Source organism: Lygodium microphyllum, unplaced genomic scaffold (assembly GCF_053477565.2).
Source record: "Lygodium microphyllum isolate KBCC unplaced genomic scaffold, Lygodium_microphyllum_v1.1.10 scaffold_39, whole genome shotgun sequence".
NCBI classification, from domain to species: domain Eukaryota; kingdom Viridiplantae; phylum Streptophyta; class Polypodiopsida; order Schizaeales; family Lygodiaceae; genus Lygodium; species Lygodium microphyllum.
This window is the reverse complement of record NW_028229522.1, coordinates 791,728-801,036: the sequence shown is the minus strand read 5'-3', so window position 1 is coordinate 801,036 and position 9,309 is coordinate 791,728.

Here is a 9,309-nt window from a genome sequence, read left to right as displayed (position 1 = left end):
TTTGACTCTTTTGAAGGTGGTGGAGGAGGTACTAGATCAGATGGAGGAGGTGGTAGCACACCTTTCTTTAGGCCTGAGTATATCAAGAAAGCATACACGTAGGATCCATATATGACATTTGTGACATTTCCTCTGGTTACTTTGACAAAATGTTAGTCCATCTTTCTAAGCAGGTAAGTACTCCAATCAATAGCCACCCCTTTTAACACCATCCTGGAAGCTGTAAAGAGCTCTTTGGACAAGTAATGGGATGGTGTTTTGGCAGGCTTAAACTTATCTTGGAAAAATCGGCAAACTAACTTCCAAAGAGGATCAGTGTTCATGGAAAAGATACGCCTGAAGTGTTTATCACTTTCTTGATATCCAAAATCTCTTTGGTCTACTTCTGTAACAGCTTGAAAATCTCATCGTTGGAGAATAATTGTCTAGCTGTAATAGAGGGCTCTCCTTTGTAGGGAAGAGACAAAGCTTTCCCTAACCCTCAGGGTGTTAATACCATGGAAGCACCAGGAACCAGGCCTGACTTCTTACTGTATGATGCAAGAAACTCATCACATAGGGATGGATCATCTGGAATCAATGGAAATGAAGCAGCCACGAAAGTCGCAAGTCCTGCTTTCGCTATAGGCTCAAAAGCCAGTAGGGAAAAATAATCCCGATTGATCAACGGGACATACTGGATAGGACGAGGAGCGTGAGGCACCATTCAGATGGAAAATACACACACCACAAACACAGACAGTCACAAAGAATGCTTGCAAAACAACCAAAGAGCTATAAAAAAGAAATCAATCCAAAGAAGGACACACACATATACGTAACTAACCAATTTACCATCCCAAACAACCCACATCCTAGAAAAAATTCGGCATGACCTCTACACATATGCAACCAAAAACTTCATGTGATGCAACAAGCAGCACCCAAAACCCTGTATCAGGCAAAAAAGAAAGAAAAATTGCAAACCGTACCCGTAATCATAACACATAGACAAATCATAATACCATAAAAATGTACATCAGGACCTAACCATAACCTTGACCAACAATTTCAACTAAGAGGACTTTACGCGCCCATCCCATGAAGCGTGTTTATTAAAAGGGGGAAAAAAGTGCAGTGAGGGGGAAATTATTTTAATGAAGGGTTCATTTTAAGAAATTATTAACAATGGGTGACATTTTATTAGGTTATAAACCTTAATAAGAAAACGGTGGTTCCTTCTTAAAATTTTAATTACAATCGAAACCTGGACTATGATTCCCAGACTAGGTCTCTAAATGCAAATTCATTAATTAAAAATTAATAGTGATATGGAGCACTTTTTTGCCAGCACGTGCTTTTTTGTGACCTGGTTTATTTTTATTAAAAATTAAGATGCCTCTTAAGCGCACGTAGCGCGTGTAAAGTGAACGGCTAGTTGATTTTTAAATTTTTAAATTGTATTTAGCGCGAATGCGCGTGAAAAAGTGGGTGAATATAGTTTTTTTTAGCAATTAATTGTGAATAAGGGGTAATAAAAATACATAAAACTCAAAAAATAAATACCTGGTAGGGGTGTGTATGCAATAAATTGAAGGTGCACTGAGTGGTCCCAAATGCAACGAATCCAAAAAAAAAAAACAAACACCACTAATCGGGATGCGTGTGAACAGCGAAGGATGACTGCGTGTGAACGGTTGACTACAATACTCCACTGTACGAACAAGTCAGAAGCGCGTCCTTGCACGTGAACGCTTGCTAGCACACCCGTACACAGCGGGAAAATAACGGAGGAGAAAAGGCAGGAACAGGGGCTAACTAAGTAGATTAAGTGAATTAAGTTAGCTTAGTCGAAGAAAGTTGATTAAGTTAATTTAGTTGAGTAAATCAATTAGGTTAGCTAGGGTAGTCAGGTTAGTCAGGTTAAGTCTTGTTACTTAGGTGAAGTCTAGTAAATTAGGTTAGTATAGTTAGTCAGGTTAACTAGGCGAGTCTAGTTGGGTAGGTTAAGTCTGGTTAGTTAGGTTAGTCTGGTTACTTAGGTTCAGTAAGTCTAATTAAGGTTAGGGGTCTAACTAAAGGTAAGTTAATATAACTAGGGTTAGGGAGGCTAATTGTGGTTAGGTCAAACTAACTAGGGTTAGTGGAAACTAACTAGGGTTAGTTAGCTAGGATTAGTGGGAACTAACTAGGGTTAGTTAGCTAGGGTTAGTGAGAACTAACTAGGGTTAGTTAGCTAGGGTTAGTGGAAACTAACTAGGGTTAGCTAGCTAGGGTTAGTGGGAACTAATTAGGGTTAGTTTAACCTAACTAATGGTTAGTTCAGCTGTAACTAAGGTTAGGTTAGTTGTGACTAAGGTTAGGTTAGGTACTAACTAAGGTTAGGTTAGTTTAACTAGTGTTAGGTTAGGTTAACTATGATTAAGCAGATTAACTATGGGTTAGTCAAACTAACTACGGTGAAGTTACTTTAATTAGGGTTAGATAATAACCTAGGGTGAAGTTACTTTAACTAGGGTTAGATAATAACCTAGGGTTAGAAACTAACCAGAGTGGTTAGGGTGGTTGGAGGAGGAGAAGGAGGAAGGGGAGGAGGGGGAGGAGGAGGAGGAGGGGGAGGAGGGAGGAGGAGGACGAAGAGGAAGGAGAAAAAAGGAAGAGGCAGGAAGAGAGGGATGAGGAGGAGGAGGAGGAGGAGGAGGGGGAGGAGGGTGCAGGAGGAGGAGGGGGAGGAGGGGGGAGGAGGAGGAGGAGGAGGAGGAAGAGGAGGAGGGTGCAGGAGGAGGATGGTGCAGGAGAAGGAGGGGGAGGAGGATGGTGTAGGAGGAGGAGGAGGAGGAGGAGGAGGGGGATGTCGGCGGCATTCCAGGCGAGGCAGCGTCACGGCTGAAGGGCAGCGATGGCGGCGAGTACGGCAGGTAGGTGGCATCGTCCGACAGGCAGGTGGCGGCGTTCCAGGCGAGGTAGCATCACGAACGACAGCAGGGTGGCCGAGGAGGGGAGAGAAGAAGGAGGAGAAGGAGGAGAGAAGGAGGAGAGGGAGGAGGAGGAGAAGAGAAGGAGGAAAGGGAGGAGAGGGAGGAGGAGGAGAAGAGAAGGAGGAAAAGGAGGAGAAGGAGAAGAGGAGGAGAGGGAGGAGAAGAAGGAAGAGGAAGGAGAGGAAAGGAAGAGGTAGGAAGGAGGGGAGGACGCGGGGATGACAACGGGCAAACAGGTATGTGTTTTTTTTTCTTTTTGTCTTTCGTTTTTTTTTTCTTTGTTTGTTGTTTTTTTTTTTGCTTTCTTTTTTTTCTTTCTTTGTTTTCTTTCTGTGCTATCTTTTTTTTTCTCTTTTGGTATTGCTTTGTTGTTTCTTTTTTAAATTATTTTATTTATTTATTTATTATTATGATTATGTATTCGGTTGTTTTTTTTTCTTCTTCGTTTTGTGTCCTTGTTGTTTGTTTTTTTTTTTCGTGTCATTTTTCCTTTTTCTTTTTCTTGGTCTTTTTTTTTGTCTTTTTTGTATTTTTTCTATTTTGTTGTTTAATGGAAAAAGAAAAATAAAAGAAAAAGAAATGGAAAATGGGTGGGCAAAAACGCATCCTCATCTCGTGCGCATGCGTAGGCAGGGGTAAAAAAATTTTGCAGTGATGCCCCATCTTGTTAGGATGAAAGCTCACATCTCTCAAGGGGTTCGTGATGAAGATTATGTCGGCTGTTGTTATCATCAGGATCTTGAGGAGGAGGCGTACCCAGGGAGGCAGCCTGCAAATCTGGTACTTCAATGACTTGTAAGAAGAGTCGTCTGTTAAGAAGGATAGATGGACTGATATTGCAGAGACAACACACCAAGGGAGGTGGCTTCAAATTACTTGCTGGAAAGGTTCTGCTGATGAATCAAGTATCCTGAACTACGGGGTGTTACCACCTTTTCCACAATCAGCTTCCCACCCAGGGGTGTTTCCACCTTTTCTTGGAACGAGGCTTGTTATGACAGGGAATTTCTTTCTTTTCTCCCATAACAGTTTTGTTTGTTTTGTTGTTTGTTTTTCTTTTTCTTTTTTTTTCTTTTTTTTTGTTAAGAAAGATAATGGTACAAATACCATATGTTAGGACCAACCTCGCCACCGTTGTTGGATCAGATGAGAAGAGAACAAGGTAGGGTTGAGATGTTTCTGCGAGGGATTAGCAGAAGATGAAAAGGAATGACAGTATTGAATCGTGTTGACCATGGTTGTGGAATAATCTTTGAGCTTTCGAGCTATCAAACGCAAGAAGGTAAGTTAGATGAGTTCACTACAACTCAAGCTAGTCTTGTGTTCTTGCTTTCTTGGGTTGGAGAGGAGGATGCTTGGTTAGTTAGAGTAGTAGAGTATTGAGAGACAAGGTGAGAGATTGTCACAGAAGTGAGTTGCAGCTTTTGAAATAATAGAAGTCCATCCAAAATCCCAATTATTGGTGTGTTAAGCTCAACACTACCTTTAGCCGATACTTCTTTCGACTCCTTGAAATCCACAAGACATTCAAACGATGCCCTACAACTTTGGTGGCTTACTCCTATTTTCATCGTCAAACTCTTGTAAAGTGATCAACCGCTTCACTAGGCGGTTAGGAGGCTACAACTTATTCAGCAATAGCCTTAGCCCCTTTGTCTTTGTATAAAATACTACCTTTTCATATAAGATGTAGTGCCTGAATTTCTTTGTTGCAAAGACCAACTGATAGTATACATCGTAGCCATTGTACGTATATAAAATATATCTCACCCCTTTTAGATGCTTTTGAAGACTTGCACTTTTGCCAATTCCATCTTCACATTCTTAAAGGATACTTAACACAGATCACTCCAAATGAGTAGACAATTAAAGAACAATAGATTTGTCAATGGCAATGTCCTCACAATCAATGCATTAATAAATTGTCAATTTTTTTTTACAGATGATAGAAAGCTATGTACTTCTTTAGGAGTATGTGGCAGACTCTTAACAATGATAATGTTTATCCTTTCAAGATCAATCGAATACCAGATGAGCTAACCACATGGCCTAATAGCAATCCATAGGATACTCCAAAGATACACTTTCTTGGATTGAGAGCAATGCAAACTACTTGCACTGGTCAAAACATTCTCTCAAAATAATCAATTCTATCTCCCTTATGCTGGCTATCCCCAGATCATCAATAAGGACGTTTAGCTCCTCTAAGAAAATATCACCGAAAGTTTTATCAGCCATACATTGCCAAGACCCTAGCACATTGCATAATCCGAAATCTATAACATGATACATAAAGGTGGCAAATATAGATATAAATATCATTTTTAAATTATCTTCCTCTGTAATAGCCATTTGGTTATAGTCAATGGACGCAGTCCATAAACGAATAGATATCCCTACCTGCTAATTGATCTAGAATCCGATCAATAAACGATAGTGGATAGTAATATTTAACCATATTTTTGTTGAGCTTTCTAAAATCTACGCAAAGCCAAATTTGATTAGTTTTCTTTTTCTTGATAATACTAGTGAACATCACTCCATGTGTTGTACAAGAAAATTAGGTCAACCTTATGTAAATTTTGTAGCTTCTTAAATAGTCCATCCCTTAGCTTAAAAGGCATATACCTCACTTTTTGTCAAACAAGATGGCTACCTTCCTTCAAGGAAATAGTATGCATAACTAGACTAGAAGGAATACCTAATTTAATCAGTCATGGCTCATTCAACATACCAAGATCTAGTTCATCAATCATATCCATGTCTCTGATTCTATCTTGAGCTTCTATCAGCTCATTCAAAGTCACTTGGTAGACATCTTCTATAGTGGACCCCTCTTTTGATTCATGGCTTGATGAAGTCTCACTACCAGAAGGATCCTCTGACACATCTAATTCTATCGAAGATAAGGATACTCTCTTGCTTTGAGGAGATTCAAGGATAGTTTCTCAAAAAGTATTGACCACCACACCACTTACAGCTAAATCTTGATGGGCCACCCTCTTCAAGATGTCGACTTCCTATCAAGTTTTTCTACTTATTTAGGAAATTAACATGGTTGTTTGCCTATATTATTCCATTATCATATCCGTATAATGCTTCATCATGTCCTTGACTTTGCTAAGAACATTTGATGCACTAGACTCACAGTCGTCATCAACGGCTTGCCATTCACTGGTCTAACCACCTAAGTAGGGATCGACCATTGATTAATGGACATGATATTAGGATTCATTATTTGGCTTTCATTATTTAGTGGAACCATTTGGCTACCCATCAACATAGCAACATTAGTAGGAGTCAATAGCAACATGGACACATTCTGCATTATACTTCCCCTTCCATTCAGATTAGTCATAGGTGTACTAGTCGCATCTTGACTTCCATTGATCAATGCCAAATTATTTCCATGACCTATTCTCAAATTTAGGTTTTCTCTAGATGCATAGGCCACTTGTAATCACAACTCTATCTCTTTGCTCGTTAATGGTAGTATCTATATTAGCAAGATAAAACACTACTCAACTACACTTGGATGTTAAAATCCAATCCATATAGAAAATATTATAGTTGGACTAGAATATGAATAGAGGCTTGCAATTTGTGAAATACCTCCTTCAATTTCTTGGCATAAGCTCAATCATTCTCATGAGACTCTTGATGTGTTACATTCAAAACACGCAACTAATATTGACCACCTCTTTCAGGGGCAAACTCTCTTTAGAAAACCGCATAAAATAGATCTATCATAGTTATGATTTTGGCTTCCAAGCCACGATACCACATTGCAACTCTTCCATTCAAATTCATATTAAAGAACATCATAAGATATCCTTCATCATCCTAAATTTGACAATTAAACATTAACTTTTGGAACTCACTAATATGGAGTTCTGTATCCTCCTCAACCCATTAAAAATGGGCAGGGGAAAACCAAGCGCTAGCAAATTCACCGTTTCTATAGGTATTACAATGGGTTATGCCATAACGATGACCGGGTTTGCTTACAGGTTTGTATCCGTGGGACTACACCCCCACTCAAAGCTAGTTGACTTGTCATGGTAAGAGGCATGCTAGAGCTTCCCCCTTTCCCTAATGGGTTGGTTGGGATAATAGGGTCAAAAATACCTCTTTTTCTCAAGGATATCAAACTACTATGCTTAGGAACATATCTCCTAAGGATCTCAACTTGCCATCTAGCCTTTTTGCCTCTTTCTTGATATTGTGGTTGATGATGTCTATCAGGAAATAATGGATCTATTTCAATGCTCTTTGGTATACACTGAATAACTGGTCCCTCTTAACAAATACTCAAATATTTCCACTAGTCCCAACATCAAATGCACCACCTGCTGTTGGGACCAAAAATGATCATGACACTAGCTCTAGGGCTTGAACCGAGCTCCTATGCTCATCCAAACCATCCTCAGGGCCTCATAGCAAGGAGAGTGTCTAGAAGCAATATATTAATCTAAGCTAAATCATATGTTTGTAATGATTTGTAGTCCAATGATTTCACCCCTTCCCAACTCAACATAGGGAGTATTCCACACATATAGGCTACTAACACCTCATTGCACACATATACAAAGTACCTCCTAGCCGATCGTTGTGGCTCATATGGCTTTCCTACACCCTAGGGATTGGCCCCAAGATACGCCATCTAAACACAAAACACAATTGTAACATTGTTCACTCTTTTTTCAAGCTACACATTTTAAGAGATATTTTGATTTCCTCACTTACTCAGTCCCTAAAGAAAATTGTACTATCCTAGAGCTCAAGGATCCTCACACTCTCATCGTTGGTCAGTAGTTTTAACAACAAATTACTATGCATCCAAGAGACTTTCTCTTTTTTAATACCATGTATAAGAATGCAAATGTAAGGTGGAATGCCATATGTTGCTCAAACAAATTAACCACAAATCAATCAATGTGTCGTGTGAAAATATTATTTCAATGATTTCATTTCTAATGTATTGTTTTGTTGCTTAGAAACAATACCAAACTAATCGTGCTATTGTTAGTTTCAAAATATTAAACAAACTCTATATGCTTCATTTCAATGCACAAGCACTTATGTTTTTGTAAATTTCTTAATATTTTAGCTTCTTAATGTGTTCATTTATCATGTAGGGTATTTTCTATCTTTCACAATATTTTTTTCATAAAAACACCCTCTAAACGATTACTCTAACATGCAACTGGGTGTAGACTAAGGCCAACCTCATGCTCTATGGCCATTATATACTCACTAACATTTCTCTAATATTTAGTAGGTTTTTCTCACCCTTAAACTGATTTTTTCATTTAAAAACTATTTTTATGATTTTTATCTTTTATTTTAATATTATTTATTGGTTTTTAATTTTTAAATTTATGAAGCTTACATGGATTGTGATTCAGCATTACATTCAATATAACTACATAGGAACACAATTTGAACCATAAAAACCCATGAAATTATCATTTTTCTACTAAATCTCGCATCGCACATTTTAAGATTTTAATTCTTATTACACGATTTACTAAAAATTACTAATGTTTTATAGTTTTAGACATATTCAAGAATATTCAATCATTTTTCATAATAAAAATGAGAAATTCATCATAAAATTTAATAAAAGACTGCTTACATTACAATTCGCATACGCACGTATCATATTTCAAAAATGAGAAGCCGTTGATGCTCTTTTACAGCCACTAATGCCTCTTTGTGTTTCCTTATTCCATTTCTCACATCTCGTTATGAACTGGCATCCATTCTCCCACATTCTCTCAACCCATATGAACAACATTTATTGTGAGAAAGAAAGAGAAGAGAGAAAGATCAATTCCTATCTTTTCCTAGAGTGCATCAAATCACTTGCTATTTTCCATGGTGTGGATCGAAGAATTCAAAGAATCCATGGCTTGGAGAAAAATGCTTGATGCGGAGGGTTGTGAAATCCAATATTTTAATCAAATTGAGGGGCACCAAAAAAATTGCATCCCCCCTCCCCACAATGTTTCATGCCTCTTTACATCTCCTAAGCTTAATCAACTCCTAACTTACAAAAAAGCTAGTTCAATCCCATCATGTTCACATTGTTTGAAAGTGGTTTCAGTCTCTGGAGGACGGAGGGGCAAATGACCTCAAATTCACGATCTAGTTGGTTGGATGGGTGGCTTTCTGGCATTGAAATCTATTACCTTGGCATCTTTCACTTGCTTTCCAACTTCTGAATCTAGTAGCTACTTCATAATGCCAAACCTTGCAACCATTAAATGGGAGATCAAATAGACTTCAATTGACGAATGGACACTTTTGTTGGATTTTTTTTGTTGAAATGCATCTAGAAAGACTCCAA